Genomic DNA, 13,508 nt, shown 5'->3' with positions numbered 1-13,508 from the left:
TGATAAATTTCTGCAATTCTTGAAGACGATTTTTGTCAACAATTTGAACTGATCGAAGCTTTTCATACCTAGTAAATGCATTTTTTCAATTTTAATCGATTAATTGTTCGAGAAATTCAAACGTCGAATTTCGATCGAAATTAGGCTAACAAGAGCTCAGATCGGGAACCGAACTGAATTGAGAGGGAATTGATGATCACAATTTGATTGATTTTGACGAATTGAGGTGCGGAAGAATTATTTTCTTTATGGTGCGTGATGTTTTTGGGGGAATTGGTTTGTTTTTGTTTGATTTTGGGAATTTTGGAAAATGATTGACGCAAGTAGCTTAGATAATATGACATCGTTTGATTTTAATAATTGGGGGTGGGTAGTACCTAGTGCGTTCTCACCGTTCTCACCGAATGTTCGTTCTCACCGGATCCTACCTCTATATATATATATATATATATATATATATATATATATATATATATATATATATATATATATATATATAGATTGGATTTGGTGATTTTGGTTCTTATGCGAGTTGTGAGTTGGGGGAATCTCAGCCACTAGATTATATTAGAGATGAGTGGCCAAGATCTAATCTTACCTGTTATATAAAATCACAGTCATTTACTTATTTTCTCTTTTTTCTAGTGTTACCCTTTTTTTTTACTTTAATTTTTTTTATCTCTTTTTTTTTACCTCGTGTTATTATGCTTGTTTTTACAACTTAATTTTTTGTTTCTCTTATGTGTTTCTCTAATTTTCTCATTATGTTACCTTTTTTTCTTTTTCTTTTTGTACCAATTTTTTTTACTTTAATTTTTTTTTTACTCTTATTTTTTACCTCGTGTTATTATGCTGTTATTGTGTTTTTTTTACGGCTTTGATTTTTTTTTCTCTTTTTTTTTTTACCACGTGTTATTGTGCTGTTCTTGTTACTCCGCTGTTATTGTGATGTTATTCTGCTGTCACTTTGATTTTTTTTACGACTTTAATTTTTTTTTTTTTTACCACGTGTTATTGTGCTGTTATTGTTACTCCGCTGTTATTGTGATGTTATTCTGCTGTCACTTTGATTTTTTTTACGACTTTGATTTTTTTTTTTTACCATGTGTTGTTGTGCTATTATTCTACTGTTATTCTGCTGTTATTGTGATGTTATTCCGGTGTCACTTTTGATTTTTTTTACTACTTTGATTTTTTTACTCTTTTTTTTACCGCATGTTATTGTGCTGTTATTCTGATGTAATTGTGATGTTATTCCGGTGTCACTTTGCTTTTTTTACTACTTTTGATTTTTTTACTTTTGTGCTGTTATTCTGGTGTTATTGTGGTGTTATTCCGATGTCACTTTGATTTTTTTTACTACTTTGATTTTTACTCTTTTTACCACGTGTTATTGTGATGTTATTTCGGTTTTATTTTAATTTTTTTTACTACTTTGATTTTTTTTACTCTTTTTTTTTCCGTGTTATTGTGGTGTTATTGTAGTGTTGTCCGTGTGTTATTGGAGTATTATTCCGGTGTTATTCTGATGTTATTTAAGTGTTATTGTACTGTTAATCTTAATTACGGACACACCATCTTTTGACCCAAGTACTTTTGGTATATTTGGAACAATACTTGGTGTAATTATATACTCCCTCCACTAAATAAGGTATAAAGTTCATATTCTATAAAAATTGTGTATACATTTTCTTCAATCCACTCACCACTGTTGATGAACCTGATTGGTCATATAGATGCGCAATCTCACTTGCTGTGTATTATTCAAGTCCATGAACTGAACCTATATAAAACACCTAGCTACATACAAGCTGAAGTCGTCAATAAAGAAAAAAATCAGGAATTGGTGGATTTTAAAGAAAAATTATGATTCGACTAAGTCGTATTGGCTATCTGGAATTCACCGGAGAAATTTCACTCAATCATTCGGATCCACCATCTTGAAACGCATGAACAACCAACAATTCAAATATAAACTGTACTTCCCGATTCCCATTAGCATTCATTCACTCCAGTAGATCACTCGTTAACGCATGAACAACCAACATCAGAATTGCTCCAGACCGTACACAAGGAGGAGTTCCCGACTGTGGGAAGACGTGCATCCGTAAAGCGATACGAGGTTCTTGCCGGTCATATTAACAGCAAATTGATTAGAAGCTGATGCATTGCCGTTTGTATTAACATGAAACGGAGTGTGACCTGAATTGCCTGTGCTACGAAATATCGTCACTGATGCATTGCCTTTGTCAGTTGTATTAACAGTAACACCAAATGGATTGGTCTTATCCCCAGAGTTCGAGATCTCGATCGTCACTGAAGAACCAGAAGCTGCTTGTCCAAAAACTGTCGCACAAAAAAAAAAAAAAAAAAAAAAAAGAACATCAGGACATGTGTCGAATACTGAATAATTTTTTTACAAAATATCGATCAAGAAAAAGAAATAAAAAATCAAAAATTGAAGAATCAACTAATTAAAGATGAAAGGAGGTTAATTACCTTGAAAATTGAAAAAAATTTGCATATTGATTTAATTTGGTATAGAAAGAGATGATGAGAAAGTAGGTATAATTTAGTGTATATATATATATATATATATATATATATATATATATATATATATATATATATATATAGTGCAGATTATAGCGTTGAATTGGAGCAATTCATCTTCAGCGTCTTAAAAACGATCTACTCTAACCAACTACTTTTAAAATTAGACAACAGTTCCAAAATCATCGATTTCTCGTTGGGGAATGTCACGAATTCAAGATTAGAGGAAGAAAAATAGAGAATTAGGTTTTGAGATCTACTCTCATCTCTCTAAAAAACCCAAATAATTCAAAACCCAAAAAAAACAAAATCTCACCCTCCCTCACCAATGACCGACATCCTCCACTCTCACCATAACTACCTTCACCCACCATGCCCCACACCGTCACAACCCACCACGCCCCACCGCCACCTCCCTTCACTCGACATCACCAACACCACTCCACGGCACCACCACCGCCAACTTCTTTCACTCGACCCCACCACCACCACAACACACCACCACCACCACCTTCAACATCCAACCCCTCCCCTCTCCTTCTCCCTCCATCCCGCCACCAACCATATGTCCGTCGTAGCCCCACATCCACAGCCACCAACCACAATCCCGCCATCGCCAAAAAAAAAAAAAGATCTGAAAAGAGCGGCCACCACGGCCAAAGCAACCACACCAAAGCGACCACTCGACACCACCATTGCCGAAACCACTACCACGACCTCCAACCAGATCTGAAACCCCGAAACCCCCGACACCAACAACCCCAGATCTGCAACCCGACAACCCCGACAACGCGCCGCACTACCTCGCCGATAACCAACGACCGACAACACCCTACCTCACTCACACAACCCGCCAATATAAACAGAAAATAAGGGGCGGTGGTGGTTGGTGGCCGCTGCCTTTCTCTCTTTCCATTTTTTTGTTTTTTTTATAATTTTCGTCTTTTTTTTATTGAGTTGTGAATCAAATGGAAGGCTTTGTTGTTTTATATTTCGTCTTCCCAGATTTTCGTCTTTTCGTTTTCCCATATTTTGTTTTTGTTTTTTTTTTTTATATTTCGTTTTTTTTTTCCAGATTGGAGTTTGTTGTTTTCAATTTTTCACAAATCTTGTCTTTTTTTCAAATATATCGTCTTGTTTTATAATTTTTCAAATCTCGTCCTATAAAAAGTTATTTTGTTATATATTTTTTTAGATTTACGTTTCAGATTTGGTTTTGTTTGGTTCCTTTTTCATCTTTCATTTTTTTTTGGGCTTTTTTTAGTATTTTTCATTTTTTTTTTCAAATTTACACTCGTATGTCTTTAAATTTACACTCATGTTTCTTTAAATTTACACTTGTACTCCATCAAAGTTACACTCGTATTATGAAGTGTAAATGTGGTGTTTTCAGATCTGATTTTTTAAAGTTACACTTGTATGTTTTTAAATTTACACTTGTATTTCCTCACATTTACACTCGTATTTCTTTAAATTTACACTTGATTTTCTCACATTTACACTTGTATTTTCTTAAAATTACACTAGTTTTATATTTTTTTTTCAAATCTCTTTTTGTGTTTATATTTCTTTTTAATCTCGGCTTGTTTAAATTCGTCTTGTTAAATATTTTTTTTTACGGTTTAAACTCGTATTTCCTCAGAGTTACACTTGTATATTATTTATTATTTAAGTATATTTTGTTGATTTTATTCGTAGATCTAATAAATATATAGTAGAGTTTTGAAAAAAAAATGTATTATCATGATTTTTATTCTTAGATCTAATAAATATATTTATTACACTCATATTTCTTTACATTTACACTCATTTTTCAAATTTACACTCATATTTTATTAAAGTTATACTCGTATTTCTTTACATTTACACTCATATTTCTTTACATTTACAATCGTATTTCTTTACATTTACACTCGTTAAAATTATATAAATTTGCACTCATATTTCTTTACAGTTACACTCGTATTGCTTTACAGTTACACTCGTCAAATATCTCATTTTTTTTTTGTTTTTTTTTCAGATCTACTATAGATCTTTTTGTGTATATGAGTTGGTGGTGGAGGACGACGGTGGTGGTGTTTGTTGGTTGTCGGACTAAAGTTTTACTCGTAAAGGACCAAAGTTACACTTCTAAAGGACCAAAGTTACACTCAAAAGACCAAAGTTACACTCTTAAACCTTCAAATTTACACTTGTATACCTTCAAATTTACACTTAAAATACTACATTTACGCTCGTAACATGTTAAGATTATATAAATTCAAATTTCTATATAGAAATTTGCCTAAAAAATTAAATTTACACTCTTAAAGTACTACATTTACACTTGTAAAACATCAAAGTTACACTCGTAAAATGTTAAAATTATATAAATTTAAAATTTCCGTCATAAAAAAAAATTAAAATTACACTCATAAAATATTACATTTACACTCGTAAAATGTTAAAATTATATAAATTCAAAATTTCCGTCACAAAAAAATCAAAATTACACTCTAAAATATTACATTTACACACGTAAAATGTAGAAATTGTATAAATTCAATTTTTTGCATACAAAACCGCCATAAAATCTATCACCCAAAAATCAAAATTTAGTCAAACAAAAAAAAAAAAATTAAAGTTACACTCATGGAACTCATATAACATGACATTTACACTCATAAAATCAAACTCAAAACCGATTAATTAGGGGTTAGAGAGAGACAGAAAATTTAATTAGTGTATAGAAATCTGATTAGTGATAATTTTTTTTTTCAATCTCAACCACCCATCTCTATCCAACCATCCACATTTTTTTCCTTTTCTTTGTAATAGGCCTTAATCAATTTCATCTCACCCATCCATTGAGTTCATCCAATGGCCCTTAGAGGGACTTAGGGACTCAATAAAAGAGGAGGACTCATTAGAACTCCTCTATATAATATATATATATATATATATATATATATATATATATATATATATATATATATATATATATATATATATATATATATATATATATATATATATATATATATATATTCGGGATCCTATGAGAACCATCAAGATAATGAGAACTATGAGAACCTCTTTAAAAGCTGAGATTAAATATATTTTGAGAATAGTCCAACAGTCTCACCTTCCATTTTTCTATCATTCACGCGTTTTCCTTTTTTCTTTTTTCGTTCGACTTTCTCTCTCTCCTCCATCATCACACCCTCTCTTTTGCGATAACTTTTGCCATGCTTCCTTCTTCATTCTCGTTGATTTCGAGTGCCATTACTATGATTTCGACCAAAATACTTCATAAATCCGACTTTAATTTTGCTTTCTTCTTCGTTCTCGCTGATTTCGTCATTGATTTTTCTGATTTCGAGCAGATAACGATTTAGGTAATTCCCCCAATTTCTTTCTTATTCATCCGTTTTAATGATTATTTATGATTCAAATTAGTTGATTAGTGTTATATTCCTGTTTTGTACTTCTTTCGTTCGTTTCCTTTGATTTCAGTTGTTGTTCGATTCAAGTTGCAAGTATTTCTCGCTATTTTTACCACTTTTATCAAAATGTAACAATATAAACAAGGCGGATCTGGTATTAATGAAGATTTCAATCAGATGATTCTTGAGTAGAGTTGACACTTTCTATTGATCTTGAATTGATGTTCTACTTGAATGAAGTTCATTAGAGGAAAAAAGTGGTCTAACCAAAATATATTTTCTATCTGATACGATTGGCAGGCAATGTACAATGATTGATATTATCCATTCAGTATTTGAGGGAGTAGTCAATAAAGTTTTGTCTATTGATTTCTCTCTGAAATGGGTTACATACATACATTTATAGTGGATTTTTGAAATGGTAAGTTGTTTGTCATTTTGTCTTTAACATGGTGAATTTATTGTGGGTTTTGGACGGTAGTTGTCGATGCATAATAAGACAAGGAACATGGGCTGGCCTTTGTGGAGATGAGTACAATTGAGGAGGCTGCTGGAGCTTTAGCAAAGCTCGAATGTTTCGTAAGTACTGTTGCTCTATTGTTTTTCAATTGTTGCTTTTGGATGTTCCACATTCGAAACTTTAATGTTTTGTTATCTTGTTTATGTATTGGTTATCAAGTAGTAGCATTGTGACATTATATTGAATGGCTCTAGTTGAAGAAATTCCAGTGGACTTTATGGCTTTAAGATGCTTTATTTTGACAAAAATATGATAGCTTCAGTTGTTCAAATTAATTTTGTTCATGTCGCACGCGAGTTTAGAGTAAGAATAGCTAGAGTTAAATGTTTTTGGTGCAGAGCTAGTATTAGGTTGAAAAGCAATCCGATGAAATATGCAGTGCCTTTAGACTATGATACTACTACCGAGATTCCTATGCTTTTTTAGGATTAGAATATAAAGTTAAGATCTTTAATGTATATGATATTATAGTCTGAACGATATGGGACTAGTAAAAGAGTATTCCGCATATTAAGGTATAAAACCATCTATTAGGCCTCAACCATTTGGAAATTGACGGTGTTCAAGGAATGTAACTTTTGGTAGGTCTTGAGTTTCTACATATTGCTGATGAAACTTTAATCAACGAGAGCATCGATATACTCTCTTATTGTATTGTGCTATATGAGAAGGATTGGCTGAATATTGAACTGTTTAGTCTAGGACAATTGGATTCTTTTCTACATTCTGTTTTTCATGGTTTACCATGATTCTTGTATGAACGCACCGCTTTTTTTTCTCAGGAATACGAAGGTTGGACTCTAAAGATTTAATATGCTAAGCCAAAGAAGAAGAAAACTCATACTCTTGTGAAATCAAGACCCCCTGTTTTATACAACCTATTTGTAGCAAATATAGCATTTGAAGCAAGAGCCAAAGACCTGAAAGAATTTTTCAATCAAGTGGCAGCGATCCTGTTTTAGCCGAAGTAATATTTCAGGATACTCCAACAAAATCATCTGGTTATGGTTTTGTTTCTTTCAAGACAAAGAAGAAGCTGATGAAGTCCTTTCGGATTTGACGGGAATGTAATGCTTAACAACGCATTTTTTTCCCTTGTGGTTTCACATTTTTCTCTAATTCCGTCTTTGGCTAATTTGACGTTCATTCTCTTGTGATTAGCTAATTACCGGTAGTCTGTATTGAAATTAACATTTAACAAGCAATACAATAAGTAAACTTCCAGCATCAGTTCAGTTGTGATTTGAGTTTCTTCCAAGGATTTTTGGATGTGCTCTTTTATAGAGTAGGTTTTTTAAGACATTTTATTTTCATGAAATAAGATTCTATGTGCATGAAATAAGGTTCTATGTTCATGAAATAAGGTTCTATGTGCATGAAATAAGTGTTAAATGGGCATAAATAAAATTATATGTGCATGAAATAAGGTTCTATGTACATAAAATAAGGTTCTATGTGCATGAAAAAGTTGTTCAGTTGCGTCAGTTGGTTATATTATGATACTAATTACTTTTGGTTAAGGACGTTAATTTTATATGTGCATGAAATAAGGTTCTATGTACATCAAATAAAATTATATGCGCATGAAATAAGTGTTCTATGTGCATGAAATAAAATTATATATACATGAAATAATGTTCTATGTGCATGAAAAAAGGTTCTATGTGCATTAAAAAGTTCTTCAGTTGCATTAGTTGGTTATATTATGATACAAATTACTGTTAGTTAAGGACATTAATTTTATATGGGTATGAATAGATCCTATGTGCATGAAATAAGGTTCTATGTACATGAAATAAGGGAAATGACGGTGGATGAGATTTAATGTATTTATCGGTGTTTTTATGTAACTACTGTTGGGAAATGTGTCCTCAACAATAGTGCGATCACATGATTTAAATATCATTATTAAATCTCATTTTAAAGAATACAATTGGGAAGTAATTTTTACTGTCAACTGGTCAATATATATCGGTAATGATTGGCTGACTAGAGTTTGACATTACTGTCGTGCGACGGTGGTGATCAGTTGACCCCCTAGGTCATACCTATAGGGCAACACTCTTAATTGATCAATTAATTGATCGTATAACGTTACGAGTCAATTAATTTAATTAAAATTGACGGACGATTTTGGAAGTAAAATTTACGTATCACATTGAAACTTAATTAAATGAGATACGGTCTGAGTAATCGAATTGTATCATTGCTCAGATGAAATTATTGTTTAAGGAAACAATTGATTTGAATGAATTATTGTAAATACAAACTTCTGTGATTTATAAACGGTAAAATATTTTGGTACAAGTAATTATGAATTACTAAGTCGATTTTGTATATGACGTATTTTTATTAATACGTTGATTTTTAATATGTTAAAAATACATAACAATCTTATGTGACATGTGACATGTGACATATAACTAATTGACAAATTGACAAAGATAAAATGGAATCCATTTTATCCCATATGCACCGAAATATGGAGGGATTATGGTGTTTAAATTATGTTTAATAATTTAAGTGGAAACAATATGATGACACTACCTACACCTAGCCTTGCATACCTATTCTCTTGGTTAGAGAATCATGCCCATGCATAGGCTCCCCAATCCCTCCTCCCACCGGTTTTACCAAGGCCATTTAGAGAGTTTTTCTTCTCTAATTTTTCATTCATTCTTTACACATAATTTCTAGTGTGAGAAATTTAATTTCCTCTCTACATTTTAATGAGAAATTAGAGAGATAAAATACTCCAAAATTCATCTACTCTTGACCGAATATTCAAGAGCACAAACAATAGTTTTGGGTCAATTTTTCTTACAAAATTAATATTATCTAGTATACATTATATTAATTTTATTAAGAGTGTGCTTTGGGTATTATTCCTTGGGAGAGATCCTACACTTGGATCTTTGTTCATCCAAAAGGAAAGCTCAAGAACAAAAGAGAAGGAGATCTCTTTTGTGCCCATATGAACCGAAATTCCAATGTAAGAACAATGTTTCTTCCTTATTTTGTTTTAATGTTTGCATGCATAAGATCAATCATTAATTTTATGACAAATTAAATTAAAACATATATGAATATGTTAATGAAGGAAATGTAGATCTATATACATATATAACATACTCATATATGTCTAATTAATTTCATAAAATTAAAACGGATTTTATGCATGCAAACATTAATAAAAGAGAAGAGAATTAATGTCCTTACATTGTAGTATTTCGGTTTAGAGGGGCACAAAAGAAATCTCCTTTTTCTTTTGTTCTTGAGCTTTCCTTTAATGGAAGAACAAGATCCAAGTGTAGGATCTCTCCTTAGGAATAATACCCAAAGCTAACTCTTAATCTAATTAATATTATTTGAGCTAGTATAATATTAATCTAGTGAAAAATTGAACCAAAAATGTTTGGTTTTTAGGGTTCTCAAAACCGGTTGAGAGAGAGAGATTTTAGAGGATTTTTTTTATCATTCTAAAACTTAATCTTTTTAGAAGTTGGAATAATGAATGATCTTACTACACTATTACATGTAGTGTATGGCAAAAATAAAAGAAAAAAACTCTTTGCCTTTTCCTTTGGTCCAACCGTGTAAGAGGAAAGAAAGGTGGAAGAGAAAGACCCAATGCATGCCCTTGTTTGCCTTCACAATGCAAACTAGGGTTGCATGGCTACTAAAGCATATAATTATTATGTTTTCCACTTATAATACAAACACAATATTTAGCTCAATTCTCCTCCAAATTTCGGCACATTGGATAACATGGTATCCATTTTATTTTTGTCAATTTTGTCTTATGTCACATGTCATGTGTCACACAAATTTGTTATGTATTTTTAACGTATTAAAAATCAACGTATTAATAAAAATACATCATATACAAAATCGACTTAGTAATTCATAATTACTTGTGCCAAAATATTTTACCAATTTGTAAATCATATTTATAATAATTCATTCAAATTTAATTGTTTCCTTAAACAATAATTTCATCCGAGTAATGATACAATTCAATTACTTAGACCGTATCTCATTTAATCACATTTCAATTTGATACGTAAATTTTACTTCCAAAATCGTCCGTCAATTTTTCAAGTAATTTAATTAACTCGTAACATTATACGATTAATTAAATGATCAATTAAGAGTATCGCCCTATAGGTATGACCTAGGGGGTCAACTGATCACCACCGTCACACGACAGTAATGTCAAACTCTAGTCAGCCAATCATTACCGATATATGTTGACCAGTTGACAGTAACAAAATTACTTCCCAATTGTATTCTTCAAAATGAGATTTAATAATGATATTTAAATCATGTGATCGCACTATCGTTGAGGACACATTTTCCAACAATCTCCCACTTGTCCTCGACAAGTGTGCGTCACCAATTCTCTTGTCCTATTACTATCTCCCACTCAATGCAAGGTGTCTTTCAGGTCGTACTTGCAAGTGATCATATCGAGAGTGGTTTCCTCGATCTGGAGAATAACTGATTGACCGGATTTATCCACTCTGGATACCTTCCGAGCGTGGCCACGCATTTCCAGTTCATTACTCCTCGAGTGGCCCTGAGATATTGTTTTAACCCTGACAAGGGGATGGACAATTCCTATCGCACTCATTCCCTTCGACTAGCCACTGCCATCATAACCCAAAATATGCCCATTTGACCCCATTTACGAAGGTCGTAGTAACACAAATCAAAGTTAATCTGAAACTGTGCCATCTAAGGTGAATAGTCTTTAGTCAAAAGAATCGACTCATTTGAATACTATAGCAGCTCTCGCCACGACCAGGCTATATAAATTTGCCAGAACTCTATAAGCGGTCATAAGGCCCGACAAGGTGTTCCTAACATCTGCCTATGTGATCGACTAGTCATCTCACATGACTGTATGGCACTTGAACTTGCCATCAATCGCATCACACTCTAGTCACTTCGAGACGTCACCTCATACAAGTGACTATGGGCGAATACTATGCTAATCCGTGTTCACTTTAACGGGGTTCAATTGTCTCTACAACCCGTTTGGATGTAACAAAGTATAATAAAAGAGTGTTAAAATAAAACTCAAACGACAAATGCGATTATCACACATGAATAGTCAATGCCTGATTACTATTTCATGTTCTATAATCTAATTTGATCTTGTACATAGTTGTTCATTTCAATTCAATTGAAATGACATGACTCATCATGTTTAGCCTTTGAGAAGGCTTTGGTTAGTAGGTTTTATCAATTTCTTGTACCTAACTCAACCTCACTACATACTCGTTTTCCTTTGTAATGTATACATTTGCATTACAATACTTTCGACGAACGTGTCGAGATCCAATCAAGACATAGGCCCTCTATCCTAAGAATAGCTCCCACTGTTTTCACAGTGTGCGGGACTCATCTTTCTTGCACATCTCATGATCGCAAGTGTACTCAATTTCCGTCATAAATATCTCTCATTGTTCTTTATTGCCTAGAACGATTCTAGAAAATCTACTTCTTAATAAATATTGCCACAATGGTATCTTAACCATCCTAATGTGTTTTGATTATGGTTTTGTCGGAAACCATGCGCAATCTCAATTGTCAATTGTCACTTGTGTAACACCCTTACACAATATTGCATCATAAACACTTTGCATCATAGCCTTAATGCTTCTGCAAGCACTTAAGGGTAATCTTTATTGCTCACTTGGTAAAGATTACTTAAATTCGATTTTGAAAACAATTCATCATACTCAAAGCATATGAAGTGTTATACATCATTTCTTTTTAATTGATTCGGCAGCGGAAGCAAATGGAATCAATCAAATATGTTCAATTTAATTGAACTAGTCATGAATCTTATCAACATAAGACTTCTTATTGACGCTAATATCATGTGGATTTATCTTCATAAATCCGTATATTAAAGATGTATCATAATACTCCAATAGTCTTAAATCATTCTCAATGATCAATATGTCATCCACATATTGGACTAATTAAAATTTCCGTAACTCCCACTAAACTTCATGTATAAACACAACTTCTCGACTTATCGAGAAATGTTTTATCACATGATCAAAATGTTGATTCTAACTCATTGATGTCCTACTTAAGACCCTCTCTTAAGTTTCACATTATCTTAGGATTGCAAGAATCTACCAAACTCAAGAAATGTATTGAATACATTCCTTCTATTGAAGAAGTGGGTTTTAGATTCACTTGCTATGTATTTCATAACCTCATAATGAAACACAATCCCTAAGAGGATCCAAATAGACTTAAGCATTTCAATTAGTGCAAAAACCCTTTGCGACCAATCTTGATTTGAAATCTCTCTTTATTAGTGCAAAACCCTTTGTCACTAATCAAGCCTTTTATTTCGGATTTTCATGGCTCTAAGCCTTGTATTGAGTTGTGACTTCAACACTCTTATGTAAGTCATATGTTCATTACTTTCCAGAAGTAATCAACTTGAATCAAACAATTTCTTTGTAAGTTATAAGCTCTTTACATTCTTAAAAGTAGCATGAATTCATCATTTTTAACAAGTGACGAATTTTAACCTCCTAGGTTTAAAAGAAACAACTTCTTACACAAAACGTCTCATGTAGTCAAGAAAGACCAGTTTCTTGCGACATAACATTCTTTGTGGCTTTATTTGTGGCTCTTGAATAATTTCTCCCACTCTGTCTTCTAGAAATGAACTTGTATTTTAGAAAGACAGCTTCACGAGCCGCAAACCCGTCGTACTCGTGATAATTGAAAAGGAAAAATGAGCCTTTGTTTCTTGTGAAAACTTACAAATATGGTACATTACCATTTAATATCTCATATGATTTAGTGGAAAATAATTTAGACAAAATGATAGAATCCCCAAAACGATCAAGTAACTCAAAGTAACTTGATTGAAGTCCAAACCATATCGAATAGCGTTTGAATTCATATCCAATCACACATTATTCCATAATGTGTGTTAAGAGAGATTAATTTGTGATACAATATCACATTTCCTT

At 32.3% G+C, this 13,508-nt stretch overlaps 1 long non-coding RNA gene across 1 annotated transcript; it reads right to left on the bottom strand.

Annotated features, from left to right (window-relative positions):
• Positions 1 to 1,709: 1,709 nt before the first annotated feature.
• LOC141658744 (uncharacterized) lies at positions 1,710 to 2,805 on the bottom strand. The gene is made up of 2 exons (XR_012549390.1): positions 2,500 to 2,805; positions 1,710 to 2,346 (listed from the first exon to the last, which is right to left on the bottom strand). It is a non-coding gene; the product is annotated as an uncharacterized LOC141658744 (long non-coding RNA).
• Between the last annotated feature and the right edge of the window lie 10,703 nt (positions 2,806 to 13,508).

This window comes from Silene latifolia, chromosome 6, assembly GCF_048544455.1.
Source record: "Silene latifolia isolate original U9 population chromosome 6, ASM4854445v1, whole genome shotgun sequence".
Lineage (NCBI taxonomy): Eukaryota > Viridiplantae > Streptophyta > Magnoliopsida > Caryophyllales > Caryophyllaceae > Silene > Silene latifolia.
The sequence above is the reverse complement of the archived record's forward strand: the minus strand, read 5'-3'. Positions and strand labels throughout refer to the sequence as shown.